At 38.9% G+C, this 8,465-nt stretch overlaps 1 pseudogene; it reads left to right on the top strand.

Moving 5' to 3' along the window:
* The first annotated feature begins 3,903 nt into the window (after positions 1-3,903).
* On the top strand, positions 3,904-5,260 carry LOC133800780 (peptidyl-prolyl cis-trans isomerase FKBP42-like; annotated as a pseudogene).
* Positions 5,261-8,465: the final 3,205 nt, after the last annotated feature.

Genomic DNA, 8,465 nt, shown 5'->3' with positions numbered 1-8,465 from the left:
CTCTGTGAACAGTGCAGCGCTACAGCGCTCTAAAGAGGGCGCTGTAGCGCTACAAGCAGAATGCACCCCCCCAGAAACAGGGACTAGCGCTACAGCGCCCACTGACTAGCGCTGTAGCGCTAGTTGCAGCCCAGAAATCCCAAAATCGCATTTCTGCGATTTCTTTCACCCAATCTCAAACCAAACTTCCCCAAATCTTTACCAAACTCAAAAATCAATCTTATGATCACTCTCCATTCATCCCAAGCATCCCAAATCCTCAAATCCCAAGAACATTTATCCCAAATCTCAAAATCTACCATGAACAACCCTAAACCAGAAATTTATGCAAACCACAAAGATAGAGTCTTAGAAATCATACCATTGCTGCAAATTTCGACCTTGATTCAACCCTAGGCCTCCTTAGCTTGCTCTCCCTCAAAGCTTGCCCAGAAATCCCTAAAATTCCCATTAACTCAGCTCAAAACACAGCTCAAACCATCAAAACCCTTAAAACCGAAAATCTCTAACACTTACCTCAAACATTGATGTGTTCTTGCCAAATCTTCAAGTCTAACCCAAGATCCTTGATGCTCAGCCTATCCTTTCTCTCCACTAAGCTTTGCCCCAAGAAATTTGAAGAGAAGAGGTGCTAGAACCCCAAACCGATCCCTTCAAAACCCATCTGTTTTTCTCTCTTTCTTTCTTTCTTTTCCTTCCTTTCTTTTCAGCCTATACCCTTTTCTACAAAACCCACTAAGTGTATAAAACCTCACTTAACCTATCTCAAAGCCAAATGACCAAAACGCCCTCCCTATAAATTCTAAATCCTTTTGTTCAAGTAGGGCCATTTTAGTCATTCACCCAATTCCCGCTAATCCTCAAGTGTCTCTAATATTTTCCCGTTGCTTCCCAATACCTGATAAATCACCAAATAATTATCCCCCATCATCAAAATAAATCTCAATCTATTTCTCTGAATTCCTGTTCATACCCCCAGGCTCGCCCCGAGTTGGGTATAAATTCCTGTCAACACTTTCCGCTAGCCTGCTCACTGGGATCGCCTCGAGTCACAAAGCACAGACACATCCACATACCACTGTGGCCTCAACAATCAACACATATCAATACAGTTACGCCCAATCATGGCCAAATTACAATTATGCCCTTCTAACACGATCCGGGCCTACATGCACACTAACTTACATAGTCATGCATCTCAGATAAACAAATAGTCATATAACATGCTTTAAATCATAACCATGCATTTAAATAATTGAAATCACACATAATCCCATCATGCCCTCATGGCACGCTAATCAAGGCCCTTAAGCCTTATTAGCGAATTTGGGTCGTTACAAAATGTGTCAAGTGATTTCCCCTCAAACACTGTTTCTGACCTAGACATTCTTATAGCATTGAGAAAAGGAACTAGTTCTTGCCCCAAATATCCTATCTCGATGTTTATTTCCTATTCATATTTGTCATCTTTTTTTAAAGCTTTTACTTCTAGTTTGCCAGGCATTGTAATTCCTAGGAATATTGATGAAGCACTCGAAATTTCTAAATGGAGAACATCAATCCATGAAGAGATGAGAGCTCTTAAAAAAACTGAGACTTTGGAATTAGTGGAATTACCATCTGAAAAAAGAGTGGTAGGATGCAAATGGGTGTTCACAATCAAGTAAAATGCGAAAGGATCTGTGGAAAGATACAAAGCTCGAATAGTTGCAAAGGGTTTTACACAAACCTATGGAATTGACTACACCGAAACCTTCGCTCATGTTGCAAAGCTCAACACTATCAGAGTCTTAGTTTCATTAGCAGCCAACCTGGATTGGGAGTTACATCAACAAGATGTAAAAAATGCTTTCGTAAATAGTGAACTAGAAGAAGATGTCTACATGGTTCAACCCCCTGGATTTGAAGAAAAATCTCCCAAAATTGTCTACAAACTCAAAAAATATCTCTATGGCCTGAAACAATCTCCTCGGGCAAGGTTCAATCATTTTTTCAAAGGTAGTCAAGGGTCCTTGTTACACACAGGGTCAAACAGACCACACTCTGTTCATTAAACACTCGGGAAAAGGAGAGATGACTGTCCTAATTGTATATGTTGATGATATATTAGTCACTGGCAACAATACCACGGAGATAAATTTGATCAAAGGACTATTGTCAAAAGAGTTTGAAGTCAAGGATCTTGGAACACTGAGATACTTTCTAGGTATGGGAATTGCTAGAAGCAAAAGATGTATTTATGCATCACAAAGAAATTGCTAAAAGAAACTGGTATGCAAGATTGTAAGGCTAGAAAAACTCCAATCGAACTAGGAAACAAAGATCAAATGTTTAAAGGGGAATAAGTTGACAGAGGCAGATATCAACAGCTAGTTGGAAAGCTCATTTAGCTCTCACATACTAGACCAGACATTGCTTTTGCCGTAAGTCTAGTAAGTCAATATATGCATGATCCATGCCAAGGTCACCTCAATGTTGTGTATCAAGTGTTGAGGTATTTGAAGCAAACTCCAGGCAAAGGGTTGTTTTTCAAGAAAAATCTTAAAAGAAACGCCGAAGTATTCACTGATGTAGATTGAGCCGGATTGATTGATGACAGAAAATCTACATTAGGATATTGTACTTTACTATGGAGCAACTTGCTAACATGGCGAAGTAAGAAACAGTTTGTTGTTGCGAGAAGCAGTACATAAGTTGAATACAGAGCCATGGCTCATGGAGTGTGCGAGACAATTTGGATAAAAAGACTACTGGAGGAATTAAAGATTAAGTATGAAGCTCCCGTCCATGTATACTGTGACAACAAGTCTACTATTAGTATTGCTCGCAACCCAGTTCACCATGACAGAACAAAGCACATGGAAGTAGACTGTCACTTTATTAAGGAGAAAATTGATGGAGTTATACAAAATTGAGTATGTGCACACTGATCAACAACTTGCAGATATTCTCTGAAAAAGTATATGATCTCCTTATGAACAAGCTTGGACTCATCAATATCCATAGTCAAGCTTGAGGGGGATTATTGACAGCTAGCAAATTATGGATTCACCGTGTGATAAGAGCTAACAAATTTATTGTATTTAGTTTCTTTTCATAGTTAGAATATTACAGTTGATTGTAAATATTCAGCATTTATTCTTTTTATTCTGTATTTGTGTATATATACAGTGTATCTCAATCAAGAAAATCAAGACATTTTCCTCTCAATCAATTGTCTCTATAATTTTTCCTATATCTCAATAATAACATAATTGGAAATTGTAAGTAAACCCTTTTACAAGTGAGTTCTCAGTTAGAGTACAAGTTGTTACTCCTTTAGAGTACTAGTTGTTACTCCTTAAAGTATTCATTGGCCATTACTTTTGTAGCTTTGCTAGATTTAGATCCAAGACTTGACGGTGTCTTGCAATAATATTGTTGTTGGTGTTTTGCTTGTCATGCAATGGTTAGATGATTGATTTTAATCAAAATTTAGATTTTTCTTATATTTACCTTCACTGCTTCATTGCAATTTATTGAAAGTATTTCTCGTTTCCCAGTTATCTAATACTTTGTGTACATAAATAGTGCATTACAGGGCATGGACTGAAAGCACACAGCACAAGTTTGAAGACACTTGGCAAGAACAACAGCCAGTAGAAATGATTTTAGGAAAAGGTATCTACATAGGCGCAACCTGATTTTTATTAGGATGCAACATATAGCTGGAATTTGCATCTCTATTCTGAAATGTTCCATGTTTTACCAATATTTAACTTTTCTCTGGTTTGTAGTCTTAGCTACTTTGTTCGTGATTTTAAGCTCACTGTGCTGGTTCTGGATTTTGTTTTGCTAACAGGACTTGAATTAATTGCATGGTCTAATTTTGAAAAATGATTCTCTTGTTTCTGCATCAGAGAAGAAAGAAATGACAAGCTTGGCTATTGGTGTCTCCAGCATGAAGTCTGGTGAACGCGCTTTGTTACATGTAGGCTGGAATTAGGGTATGGAAAAGAAGGAAACTTTTCTTTCCCAAATGTACCACCTATGGCCGATATAATATATGAAGTTGAGCTTGTTGGGTTTGATGAAGCCAAAGATGTAAGTTGCTTCCAAATAAATTATGAAGTGTTAATGTACTCGGTCTTCAAATTTGTGGGTTATAACTTAGGTAACTTATTCTTATTAATAGGGGAAACCTCGTAGCGACATGACTGTTGAGGAAAGGATTGGAGCAGCAGATAGAAGAAAGATGGACGGAAATGCTTTGTTTAAGGAGGAAAAGCTGGAGGAGACCATGACACCGTATGCAATGGTACCCAGTTATTTTCCTTGTATGCTCTGCTTTTATTTCTTTTATTGATACTTAAACTTTCGTTATCTTCCATATTGATGGGTCGTCTGTTTTCTGGATTATGCTCTGCTTTTATTTCTTTATTGATACTTAAACTTTCGTTATCTTCCATATTGATGGGTCATCTGTTTTCTGGATTGTCAGGCCATAACATATATGGGCGATGACTTCATGTTCCAGTTGTATGGAAAGTGTCGGGACACGGCCTTGTCTGTTAAGAATCCGTGCCACCTTAATATGGCTGTATGTTTAATAAAGCTCCAGCGCTTCGAAGAAGCCATTGGACAATGCAGCATTGTGAGTATTACAATATCACTTGCAAACCATATAAATATACTAGAAGATTACAATGACAAATTTAATATATCAATTCGGTGATTATGAAATTCTCATTTGGACAGGTTTTATCAGAGGATGAAAACAATGCCAAGGCACTTTTCAGAAGAGGAAAGGCCAGGGCTGCGCTTGGACAGACTGATGGGGCTCGAGAAGATTTTCTGAAGGCCCGAAAATATGCACCAGAAGACAAAGCAATTGCGAGGGAGTTGCGATTGTTGGCTGAACATGACAAAGCTCTTTTTCAGAAGCAGAAGGTGATCTACAAGGGGCTCTTTGGACCACCACCACAACCAAAACCAAAGCGAACATATTGGTTGATTGGTTTTTGGCAGTGATTATTGTCATTAATCCATGGCCTTTTCAGATGACACCAAAGGCAGAAGAGTGACTAGTCCAACTTAGAAGAGACAATTTTTGTGATAATTTTATTAGATAACGTGACAAATGTTTGGAAAAGAAGTAATTTTATGGGGAAAAGTCGATGGAACTTGAACAGTGAAGTGTGACATTCATCAATTGGTTTGTGAAGGTTGAGTTGCATTAATGGTATGCTAACCCCTATAGATCAACAACCACTAGCCAGAAAACTTGATTACTAGGCAGTGAATGACTCTCTTTCGTTTACAATCTAACCAATTACCTCTGTTTCAAATCTAAGTTAGCATCTACCCACTTTATCATAAAAAGTGGATGCTTTAAAGCCTTAAAATGGTGACACAATAGAAAATTGATACATTACCAGCAGAAACAACTGAAAAATGTATACCAAAGAAAACATTCAAAATTAAATTTGACTACGCAAATAAGATGGAGGGAGAAGTCAATGCTTTATAGAACTCAAAAGAGCAGATGTACATATAGAATGTGTAAAACGCTATATCTCAACTATCCTTGCAAAAATATCTTTTTATGCTCATTTAGAAAAATATCAATAATTATCCAAAAAAAGTTCAGCGGGGCTTTATTAAAAACATGCAATATGGATCCATTTGTTCAAAAACAAAATAAAGTGTCTTTTATGTCGTTCATAAGAAAATAACAAAAATTCCACTAAAGTTTAAATTAACATAATAAAACTCAAATAAGTCTCTTGGCGTTTCTTAGATCGTTTCTGTCCACAACTCCCCACGACATACATACATGACTTTGGAAACTCCCAGCTCACCATGTGTATCAAACAAATCTCACCGTCTACCTGAAAGGGGAAAAGTAAGAGAGTGAGCTAAAAGTCGAGTAAGGAAGTATACAAACAAGAACATATAACAAGTAAACACAATACAAAACTAGTCTTAACATATCTAACTTTTAAAAAAAAAAAAATGAAATATCACATGTATTCAATAATAAACATAAATTTTATCTGAAAACAAACATAAACAAATAAGGTAACATCTCTGTGAGGTAACCTAGAATGCATATCCAAGTATAACCCCCTCTTCCCCCCTTAGGGCCTCTTGGGGCGTCTGCTGTCTGAGTTAACTACATCATACATTAGTAACTTATTTGTTGTGTCGCGTTTAACACGCTAACGCCACTATTTTCTCTTTGTTGTGTCGCGTTCATAAACACTAACAACACTATGCTCTTCTTTTAATACAATCATACAACATATCAACAACATAACTGTAACGCCCTACTACTTTAGAGCCGTTACTAAGTGAGTTTAAAACAGAAATTGTGCATTTAATTGACTCAAAGTGGTTTCTAAAACCAAAAGTGTGATTAAACCAGAGTTTAAGGCTGTATTCTTTTAAAATGGTCAACTTCATTGAAAACGTTAAATATAAAACATCTGGGATCCCAAAATAAGGTTTACAAAATGTTTACAACACCAAAATAGATTTACACTTGATCATCTATCAAAAGAATGGTTAAATACAGCCATATACAAAATGCCCCCAACCAAAGCAGTCGGGCAGACCGAACATGTACGCGCCGCCCCCACGCTCTCCATACTCATGGCCGGTTGACTGACTCCTTGCTTTTACATGCCACACGGAGCACCCGTGAGCCGAAGCCCAGCAAGAAAACCCAAATAACACATAACATATGCAAAACAAATAGCTGGCAATAATTCACTGATACATAGGAAAACCACCATAATAAACAAGTACGGCCATGCCGCTCCCAAGGCCTTACCAAAGCCTGGAGTTTCGGTTCTCACCGCGAGGATAACTCATGTATCCCTTGGGTCCCACCCTGAATATAAGCATCCCATGTGCTGTGTTACTTTCGACCCACGGCCGCCCCGGCCTATGCCGTACCCGGCCTCTGCCGCTCGTTTCATCATAATCACACATATAGTACATTCAAAATAAACATTCACACACATCATGGTTCATTTAAGGTTAAGCATTTGCACGTAATACAATCCGGGGCCACGCCCTACAATCACACAGTGGGGCCATGCCCTAAACTCGGGTGTTACGGTTTTCTTACCTTTAGATTAAGTAGCCTTGATCAACCTGACTCCTTGAGCACGATCTTACCCGAGCCCTAGCGCTTACCTAAGCAAAATCCACAAGTCAAAGTCATCACCAATCCTCAAGTCCAAAACCTAGCCTCGGGACTAATCCCGAGCCCCTGGGAAGTCCTAAATCCCCAAAACAAAGTGGCGGAATCGAGCCCCGAACCCTAGGTCAAAATCCCTTCACAAAAGCCCAAAAATCCCCTCTGTGAACAGTGCAGCGCTACAGCGCTCAAAAGGTAGCGCTGTAGCGCTACAAGCAGAACCACCCTCACCAGACAGGGGCTAGCGCTACAGCGCCCCCTGCCTAGCGCTGTAGCGCTAGTTGCAGCATAGCAAAACCAAAAATCGCATCTTGCGATTTTCTTCCCCCATTTCGAACCCAAACTTGTCCAACTCTTTCCCAAGCCCAAAAACAAACATATATACACCACACACTCATCCCAAGCACCCCAAGAACTCAATCCCAAGCTCAAGCAACCCACAACTCAAAATCTAACCCAATGAACCCCAAAACCAGAAAAATCAATCAAACAACAAGGATAGGGTCTTAGAAATCATACCGTGGGTGGAATTTCGACCTTGAACTGAACCCTAGACCTCCTTGGCTTGCACCTTTACAACCTTGACCTGTTTTCCCCCAAAAACCCCATCCATTTAGCTCAAAAACACAGTTCAAAACCAGCAAAACCCTAAAACCGAAAACCTCAAGAACTTACCTCAAATCTCTGATTTGATCTTGCTAATCTCTTGCAAATCCACAAACCTAGCTTACCACTGAGCTTCACCTCAAGAAAAATCAAAGAAAAAGGGTGGGAGAACCACAAACCAAATCTTCAAAGCCAACCCTTCAGCTTTCCCTCTCTTCTTTTCTCTTCTTTCTTTCTTTCTTTCTTTTCAGCCTATAAATTTTCTCTACTAAATCCACTAAGTATAAAGGCCTCCTTTATTTTATCTCTTGCAAGCCTAATGACCAAAATACCCTCTCTTACCAATTCTAAGCCTTTATGTCCATAAAGGGCATTTTAGTCATAATACCCAAATTCCCACTAATTCCTCAAGTGTTCCTAATAATTCTCGTTCGCTACCCAATGCCTAATAAATCACCAAATACATTCCCAAATTCTCGATTAACTCCCCAGGCTTAACCCAAGCCTGGTACAGGTTCCCTCTTTGACTTTCCGCTAACCCACTCGTTCTAGGATCGTCTCGAGTCATAGATCACAGGTATCAACATAGTCATGCCCAACATGGCCAAATTACAAATATGCTCAATCAGGTCTACATGCATATTAATTCACATAATCATGCACCACAATTAAT

The sequence above is a fragment of the Humulus lupulus genome, chromosome 9 (assembly GCF_963169125.1).
Source record: "Humulus lupulus chromosome 9, drHumLupu1.1, whole genome shotgun sequence".
Classification (NCBI taxonomy): domain Eukaryota; kingdom Viridiplantae; phylum Streptophyta; class Magnoliopsida; order Rosales; family Cannabaceae; genus Humulus; species Humulus lupulus.
This window is presented reverse-complemented; position numbering and strand designations above follow the sequence as displayed.